The 9,674-nt window shown below is 39.3% G+C and overlaps 1 long non-coding RNA gene across 1 annotated transcript; it reads left to right on the top strand.

Annotated features, from left to right (window-relative positions):
• Window positions 1–6,635: 6,635 nt before the first annotated feature.
• On the top strand, window positions 6,636–9,132 carry LOC146494708 (uncharacterized). Its single transcript, XR_014871534.1, has 3 exons — window positions 6,636–7,370; window positions 7,572–7,808; window positions 8,009–9,132. It is a non-coding gene; the product is annotated as an uncharacterized LOC146494708 (long non-coding RNA).
• Window positions 9,133–9,674: the final 542 nt, after the last annotated feature.

The following is a 9,674-nucleotide window of genomic DNA, read 5'->3' as shown; positions in this document are numbered from 1 at the left end:
GAAATTGGCTTTGAACTTCTTCCACCAAGGTGGGCATTCTTTGGAACTATCAGTCTTTGAATTGACAGAATCTGAACTCACAGTCTTTGACTCAGGAACATGGCTTACAGACTTTAATTTAACAGCGTTAACAGTCTTTGAAAAATGATTGTCTTTTACCTGCTGGAGAGGAGCAGAACAAAACAGTTCTCCCAGTCAAACTCTTCATCCAAGAAAGAAATTTCCAAGGTTTCTGGAGTGAGAGTATAGTTATTTGTGTTTGTGGGTTTGGGAGGTGTCTGAAAAAAAAACAGTCATTGTCACCCACGATCATAGGTTGCTCAGCAGGGTTAGTATGACGGCGGTGTGAGCGCCGCTTCCTGAAGCCAGCGCGGTGAACAGCTGAGTCTCTGGTGTGCAGAACGGCAACGCCGAGGCTGGTGCTTGTGCGTCTGAAGAAATGCTGAGGATTCCCGCCTGAAGTGGCCGCGGCTTAGGTGCAGGCGGAGCAAATGGTGGGGGCTTTCAGCAGCTTCTGGGATCTCTGAGAGCCAGCCGAGTCCCGTGGAAAATGCGCTCATAGTCAGGGACGCACCATGGCTTCCAGCGGAGCTCTTCCTCCAGCTGGGCTAAAGCTGCCTCCAGCCGCTCAAACAGTTCGAAGTCTGCTGGGTCCATGTTGTGGCCGGATCGTACTGTCACAGTTTGTGAGGTAAAGCATGTGGAGATGATGGAGAGTGGACCCAAGTGCAGAAAAACAGAGGTGTAGATGGAGGTTAAACTGTAAGTGGGTGTTTATTTAAAGGAAGAACAAAAAACACTACAAAGCAACAACGAAGGGAGGAACTGAAAACAATAACAAAACCTAGTGTGGGAACAGCTAAATAAGGGAATAAGTAATATGTAATAATTCAAAAATACAAAGCAGTGTGTCACTGACCTCGGACCGTGACACTTGTACTATTTCTTCTGGACTAAACACAAATTTCATTGTGTAATGTTTCCTAAAAAGCACTTAGGTATAGAAATAACTGCATGAGTGAATGAGGCGTGTTATATGAAGAGCAGAGTAGAAAAGTGCTATTTAAGATCAAGTCCATTTCCCATATATGATAGAAATAAATAGTTATAAAACAAAATTTGGCTTCTCTAATTAATACATATAATCGACAACATTACACATATAGAAGATGTTTGTGATTTTTCTCAAAGAACTGTTACATTTGACACGCAGGAGAAAGAAAAGCACACGCTGACCTAATATATGTTTGCCACAAAACATTTTACAAAAATTTCAGTTTCAAGAGACTCCGGTGTGCCATCTCATTAACAGAGATTGGCAATGACAAGTTAGGTGGTAAATATGGACAATCTGGAGCACAAACACAAGACGGTCACCATAAGAAAACTTGTAAAATGATGGCTAGTGGTGTATGTATACTGCAGGCAGTGTTGGGAAGGTTACTTTTAAAATGTATTCCATTACAGATTACAGAATACATGCCCTAAAATGTATTCTGTAACGTATTCCGTTACGTTACTCAATGAGAGTAACATATTCTGAATACTTTGGATTACTTAACATATTACCATGCATTTTACAACTACGTGAATGTACTATTGCTGTGATTTATTACTATTACTGAAAGTCCGCGGCTCCGAACCGTAGTAAAGGGACCTCTGGCTAATACGGTGGGTTCCATGTTGGGCTCGTAGCCGAAAAATAGCTTTACTTTGTTGTCTGGGTCAACTTTGCTAGCGAGAGACAGACAGAGGCGTTGAAAGGCTGCTCCAACGGAACTTATTGTTTCGGAGGAAAACACGAACAAAGCGTACAGTCGAGTTTTAATAGCTTACTTACAGCTGGCTTGTCAGGCACTCTTCTTGGCTACAGTGGTTATTATTATATTTACATGCTTCCAGCTCCCGCTCTCGATAACAACTCGTACTTTTTCCACTCTCTTTTTTCTCCCTCCCTTGCTCACAGACACATAACGAGTATGGCAGTCCATTCTCCCTGCAGCACGGACTACACTGCCCATGATGCTACATTCTGCCTATTAGCTTAGCACAACAACAACAACAAAAAGGCGCTCTCTCACCCAGGAAACACACAGAGCGAGAGCATCACCCTGTAACCATGGCAACCGCAACGCTGCCGCCTGGAACAACAGAACATAGCTGTCAAACAAAACCGAAACAGTCCTGACCCGCCACAATATGAAACAGGAAAGTACCGCTGTGTAATCCATTTATTTCAACAAAGTAACTGTATTCTAAATACCACCTTTTTAAACGGTACCTGTAACGGAATACAGTTACTCATATTTTGTATTTTAAATACATAACGGCGGTACATGTATTCCGTTACTCCCCAACACTGACTGCAGGTAATGCCAAACATGTGGCAGCCAGGGTAAAGACAATGCAGTTTAATCCAAGATCTCATTACAATTTAATTCAATACGTTTTTGTTTCTATAAAGCACCAAATCACAACAAAAGTCACATAAAGCCACTTTATATTGTAAGACAATAATGAGAAAAGCCCACCATGCCAGCCCTAAAATTATAAGACTGTGCAGACATATGTCAATATTCTGCTTATATCAATGCTTTTTTTTTTCTATTTCGTGCAAGATTGATTAGATATGTGCAACCCTTTTTTTGTTTTTTTACATTTTAATATTTTGAAAAATAACCTTATTCTTTTTTTTCTTGTGCATTGATTGGGGCCCTGCACCAAATACTAATTAAATATACCTTCATGTTATGGACGGAAGTCAGTTTAAATTCTCCTCTATAAAATGGTGTAAACATATTTGTTACTGTAGTTTTATTTATAATAAAAAGTATTGGCAAATATGACTTAATGCTTTGGATATCAATTTTTACAAATATGTTTTAATCTGTTTTAGCTTACTGAAAGCTCTGAATTATAATGTATAATATAATGTATTATTATTACAAAATCAAAAGTGTGTAGACAAGAACTACATTTCCCAAGGGCCATCCTGCAATTAAAGTTCTTTTGACATAAGAGAACTCAGGAATGTCAGTACGGGGAGATGGGAGTGGGACAGCTAAGCCTGAGCTAGAGGTTTGATCTGTTTGAGCTGGCAGCAGGTCGACACATGCAGGAAAAAGTTATTTAGTATACCTATGTAAAAAGGGTTTGCCTGCACCACTTACATATTGGCTAAAATAACACAAACACATTGTTTTCTCTTAGAAATGAAGTAAGCTAAGTAAGCTGGCTTTGAGTTTCATAGCAAAGAGAGTTGGGTTACTGATACATCTGTTTGATGTTTATGAATGCTTATTCTTGCAGTGGTTTTAAATTAAGGTAGTACTAAATTGCACATAGGTGTGAATGGGAGTGCGTTAGCCCTGTCACCTGTCCAGGGTTTACCCTACATCTCGCCCTGTGGTAACTGACCCACCCAACAACCTTGATACGGGTAAGTGGAAGAGAATGTACGGATGGTTCAAATTACTATTTAAAGTTGACTCAACATTTCTAAGCGCCAGGGCTAGGCATGAGCAGGAGAGCAGGAAGGTAAGGAAACAGAGGCACAAGGGGATTAGCATTAACACAAGGAGTAACAAAGCATAAGCAAAACATGGAAGGCAATTTACCACCGTGAGGTAGCAGACAATCTGGGAGAGAGTGGAAGTCTGAGCTGGTGTTAAAAACTGGCTAATGATTGCTGCTGATGAGTCACACATGTGATGAGGCTAAATGAAGATCTTATATTAATGAGATGACAGTTCCTATCCACATGTCCAATATAGATCTGAACACACAAAAACATCTAATGCAATTAAATTTATTTAATTTAATTTATTTATTTAAATCTCTGTGTTATTACTGTTGTGGTGAAGCAAGAGCTAAGCATGAAAACAAAGCTGTCGGTTTACCAGTCCAGTCCATTCAAGAGCAACTCAGAGTAGAGCTGCTGCTTGGGATGGTGCTACGATGGTACTAGGATGCTTCTGGATGCCTCCTAGGTGTTGTATTCCAGCCATATCCTAACCAGAGGAGGCCTCGGGGCAGATCCAGGACCTTCTGGGGAGATTATATCTCTCAGCTGGCTTGGAAACGTCTCGGGCCCACCCTCCAATGACCTGAAGAAGGTGGCTAGGGGAGAGTACAAAGCTAAGTCTGGGTCAGCTCAGAATGTTTTAAACTCTGATCCTATGTGTGTCACCCAGCAGGCAATGAGTTTAGATGGAGCCAATGTGGGTGAGGTGACTCGCCCTGCACTACCTACCGTGAAGGCCGGGTGTCTTGCCTGCTTCCACTGATAAGATGAGCAAAACCTTGAGTAGCCCTGCAGGTAAAATTCTCACCTGTTGACAGAAGCTCCCCCCTCGATTGGTGCACTTGTCAATTAACTGGATCATTTTAGGGGCCTGGACAGTAGGCCTCAAGGGCCTTTTATTTTTAAAGGGCTGGATCAACCTGTAGGAGCTATATACATTCATTAAGAGTAATACTCAGATTTTTTCCTTCTCTATTTACTAAAGGTTAAAAAATGAATCCCACTATTTTAAACTTTAATTGTGATCATTTCTATGAAAACAGTTTAGCAGGACCAAAACAAAAGCAAAATCAAATAATATTAGAAAACATCACCATATAATAATCTAATAACCTGAATTATACGTTCTCATGAGCTCTTATGTTGAAAAATCTCTGAGCTAATGCTAATTTTGTTCTGATCTGTTGTAGAATAGAATAGAATAGAATAGAATAGAATAGAATAGCCCTTTATTCTCATTGTACATGTGCAACAAAATTGTGGGTGCTCCACAGCAACTGTGCAGGTATAAAATACAAATAAGACAGCAGGAATAAATAAGAAACATGAGAGCTATATACACACAGGAAGAAGGCAGAATAGAAAGGCATGCGTTAGAAGCACAGGTTGCAAAGTGCTTGAAGTAGTGCAATGATGTTTGAAGGGGCGAGTGCTCAGAGTTAAAAAGAAAAAAAAAGGGCACAGGCTGAATAACAACAACCCACATTCATCAAGAGTCTAACATGGAATCACATCATACTATATCACTGTCATCAGGTGGGGACAAAGCAAAGCAGACGTGGCCTGTTTTACCTGATGGGTACATTGTTGCTGCTGATAGTGCTGGAGGGCAGGGCTGTGTTCATCTAAGACTTACACATTAAAAGGTTCACAAGAGAGGTGGTAGCTGATTAAACAAGTGTTATGGGATAATAATAAAATGCAAAGATTGGTGAGAACATTTGGAACCATAAGGAAACAGATTTAAAAAAAACTGTGGGAAATAAACTGAAACTGGTAGAGCAAAAGAAAGGGGCGGGTAGGGTAAGAATGTAACAAAAAATCTATACAGATGAAACACGCACACAGTGTGTTTTTTTTATATCAACTACAATAATAATTATAGTTATGTGGATATGCATATCACATAGTTTTTAGTGAAATATAAGCCCTTCAGTAAGGCGGGGAAACACCTGTTACTTACTTTAAATATGTTCCCTAAGCACACCGAGCTACAGACCCATGACAACATTACCCAGACAGCTAGCAGCTATGACCTCCAAATTTACTCATATAAACATTGTGCAAAGTAAGAAAAATAGAACACTGGGCTGATTTAACTGCATTAACACTTTTATTTTCATATAGAAAAAAGTACTTGATACTGCTCGGCTGAACAAGAAAACAAGTATACTGCCACTGTTGAAGCTGGTGTTATTTCATAATATTTTTAAATATATGAAATAACGTTTTATGCTTTATTTTTGTACGATTTAAAACTTTAATAACCTTACAATAAAACAAGCCTATAAAACATCTTGCCTCACATTTAATATTCATCTTGAAATGAAGTTTTAAGTTTCCCATAATTTTGTAATGTATGATGTGAAATGTATTTATTATTCGTATATCTGGTGCTGAATCACAAGAAGGAACAAAAACAGTTTGCATAACAGTAAACTGTCTACTTACCAAATCAATGTGCCAAGTACAAGAATCACAATGATGCCAACAATAACCACTTAAGTTGAAGAGTTGTCCATCAGCAGTAAGTGCTGGATGCAGATTTATCTGCACGAGAGGAGGAAACTATCCTCATCATTATATCCTTCTCCTAAGAAGAGTTTGCCTTTTGAATGTTTCTTTGCAAAGTCACACAGAAATATATATGTATCGTATATATATAAAGTATGACCTAGGTTGCACACTCTCGATCTAGTTCTTCTCTTTTTTTCTAGAAACAAACAATAAAAAACAAACAAACAAAAAACCCAGACAAAGTAAAAATTGATTAACTAAATATAAATCAGTAATTTTACTTATATTCATGTACACAGCTGTCATATACAACATTACATGCATATAAATAAAACATCTAATATAGTGAAGGAGAGACAGAACCACACAACCTCTAAGTTGTAGCTTTCTGAAGTAGAATAGAAAGTACATGCACTTAATTATATTCCACCACTGAAAAGCAACATTTCAAAGTATAGGTTTCTGATTTAAACAAAGTCACATAAGTGAATACTGAATATGTTTAAATAATCACCACATTAGTATCTACAGATATGGACCTATACAACACACACAGTCAGAGCAAACCCACTGCACCACCCCTCCTCTGCAACACTGCGTCACAACAGTGTCAATTAAAGGGTTTGAGAGATTATTTCATGTTTTTACTGTTTTTAGGAAACAACTGCTATAAATCTGTATAATTTGTTCAAATGAACAGACTGGAGAATCCATCTGTCTAAGCTGCATTTCAGAAGCATTTTCACTACTGAAATAGCAGCAGATAGAAAGTACTGGATACAAATGACTCTCAAACGCCCGACCAGTATCTAGACTGGTGTAGACCGTTCTGGTTAACTCAGTCGACTATTACAGACACTGTGTGGCGGAGCTGACTGTAAAATCAGTGTGGTCTCACTGATACAGATGTAATCTTAGTTATGGTACATGTATTTATTTTGCTGGCCATGTTTAATTTGTGTAGATTAGTATAAATTGATGTTGCATACTAGGTTTTGCTAAATTATTTTATGATTTTACACATTTGAGTTTATTATCTATTTAATTACTTTATTATCACTTATCTCTCTTTATAATTTTCTTTAAAACATTTAAGTTATTTCTTATGGCATTTTGTTGGGTAATTTGGGTTCCTACCCAGTGTTTATGGTGGGACTGTTTATGGTGTGACGTGCCCTGTGCCCTGTGCCGTGTGCGTGGAGGAGTCAATAAACCTTTAAGATAAACTGTAGCCCACATCACACCCACTGCCCAATGAGACTGGAGAACACTACCACAACCAGAAATCAGAGTTACGCAGATGTTTACATTTCCACAATCCACAGTCCAGGTGAGTCCACGTTCTCCTGTGCCTGTGCCAGGGCGGAGGTGTCATCACCTCACCTGGAGCTAATCTGGAACAATGTGCTGCAGATGTTAAGGACCAGCGTTGCCGTCTCTTCACCGCCAGTTCACTGCGTTGGTAACAGGCTCCCATGCTCCATGCTTTTGTCGCTAGTCTGTGTACTTACCTCGTTCTCATGTGCTTCAGTTCTCTGGTCACGTCACGGCTCCACTCCTCGGCTCAGCTCGCTATTCAGACACCCACCCACACTCACTGCTGTTCATGCTCCATCACCTGGAAGGTTTCCAATCTTACACCTGCCTGCCTTCTTGCAAGAAGGCCTGCACATGGCTGACCTGAACTCAGGGCAGCCATCATCTCTCCACTCGGCTCACCGGGAATATCGCCTTCTCCCCTCAAAGCATCGCTGACTCCACCTGCAAAGTAAGCCATACCCCTCTGTTAAACATATGTACACCTGGAGGAGTTCTCTTTTGGTCCCCTCTCCTCAGTGCGACCACTTGTTACAAGCCACGCCCTGTGCCTGTCTTAAACCTGAATACTAGTTTTCCTAGACATGAACCTCACAGCAAGCATACTTGTACTTCATGTTCACTCAACCGTCTCTGCACTTGGTCCAACAGGTGAGCCTCTGGCCCTCTGTGACAACGGCTCTTCTTCGTAATGGTCACGGCCACAGTGCATGTGTCAAACTGGCTATGAAGTGACGCGGACAATACCTGAATGATTCACCAGAGTAATCACTAACCAGATTCATTCTTCTGTTTTGTTGCATCCAAAGATCAAGTTGGTTTACATCTTCAGTTTCATTTAGCCATGGTGACATCAGGTTTAGGCCAAACTTTTTCAGGAGAGCTTGTCTTTGTGTGAAAACTGTAAAATTCGGTGTGTTCTGAGTAACATGACCCTAACCCATCCAGGGAAAAAATATTAGAGCCATGGCTTTTAAATCTGAGGCCATATTTCAAAACCAGAGGAGTGCAGCATCTGTCGTGTTATTGTACTGGTGTGTTGTGACAGAGAGAAATAAACATGACCGTGAACCTGTCATTTTATTGGTTGATCTATGTTCCTGTCCTTGCATGTGACCTCAAGCTATCCGTGACCAAAGAATAAGATCTGAGTGGATAAAAAGAGCCGTCTCTGAAGGGTGTCTGGACTCAGCTGTTCCCACTGTGAGCCGACTGTGGTTCAGGGTGTGAACCATGGCCACCATGGCCATTTACCAACTGAGCCAAGTTACAGCAACCAGCTCCACAAATCTCAGTTCTTTAAATTGCAAAAGTAACATACAATTAATTGTAATTATATGTTACAATTATATCTTAATTATTATATCTTAGTTATATTTAACTAAGTTGTAGGGCTGCAACTATTGATTATTTATGTCAATTATTCCACTGATTAATACTGTGAGTAATGCTTTTATCAAGTACAAGTATTCAAAAGAGAAAAAACACAGTCTTTCAAAATGAACTATTCATTAGTTTTCATTTTAGCAAGTGCAATGTTTTGAAGTTTAATTCTGTACAACCTCTGTAACAATAAATAAACCCTTTAATTGTATTTACGTGCCTTATACAGACTCCTGCGCCACATTAAACCATGATGACATCATTGTCACTGCTGCTGTTGTGTTATCAGTCTTTTGTTGAAAAACTGGGGCCTGTGTGAGTTGTCAAACCTTTTAATTCACACACTGCTCATGTTTTTATTGCATTTGTGTGTTAAACAGTCACGTTTACATGATGACAATAAAGTAAGTAAAATTTATTTATACCACGCTTTCACAGATAAAAGTCACAAAGTGCTTCACAATACAAAGAATAAAAATAATATATAACAATGTAAAAGACTAAAATTCAACATGAAAACAACAAATTAGTTGAAAGCTTGTCTATATAAAAATGTATTTTTAAAAGAATCAGTGGAGTCAGCGTAAAAACAGTGGGAGAGAATTTCACAGCCAGAAAGGGCCGATCACCTACAGTTTTAAATCGTGTGTGGGGCCACCAGCACACTCTGACCTGATGACCTCAGAGCTTGGGAAGATGAGGCACTACAAGGCATCAGAACAACAACATTGTGTTGAATCTGCTGACAACAGGTTCAGTTAAGTTGACATGATAAAGTTGCAAAACACAAATGTTCATTATTAATGTTGTGAGGTTATGTTCGTTGTGGGCTGTATCTTCTCTATTTAAATATTCACTCCAGTAATTAATTTGCCCAGCTCTATTAATCTCAGGTTTAAACATTTTATTCATGGTGCGTTACATTAACTGGGAT

Source organism: Neolamprologus multifasciatus, chromosome 20, assembly GCF_963576455.1.
Source record: "Neolamprologus multifasciatus chromosome 20, fNeoMul1.2, whole genome shotgun sequence".
Taxonomy (NCBI): Eukaryota; Metazoa; Chordata; class Actinopteri; order Cichliformes; family Cichlidae; genus Neolamprologus; species Neolamprologus multifasciatus.
Note: the sequence above shows the minus strand (reverse complement) of the source record. Positions and strands in the feature narration are given on the sequence as shown.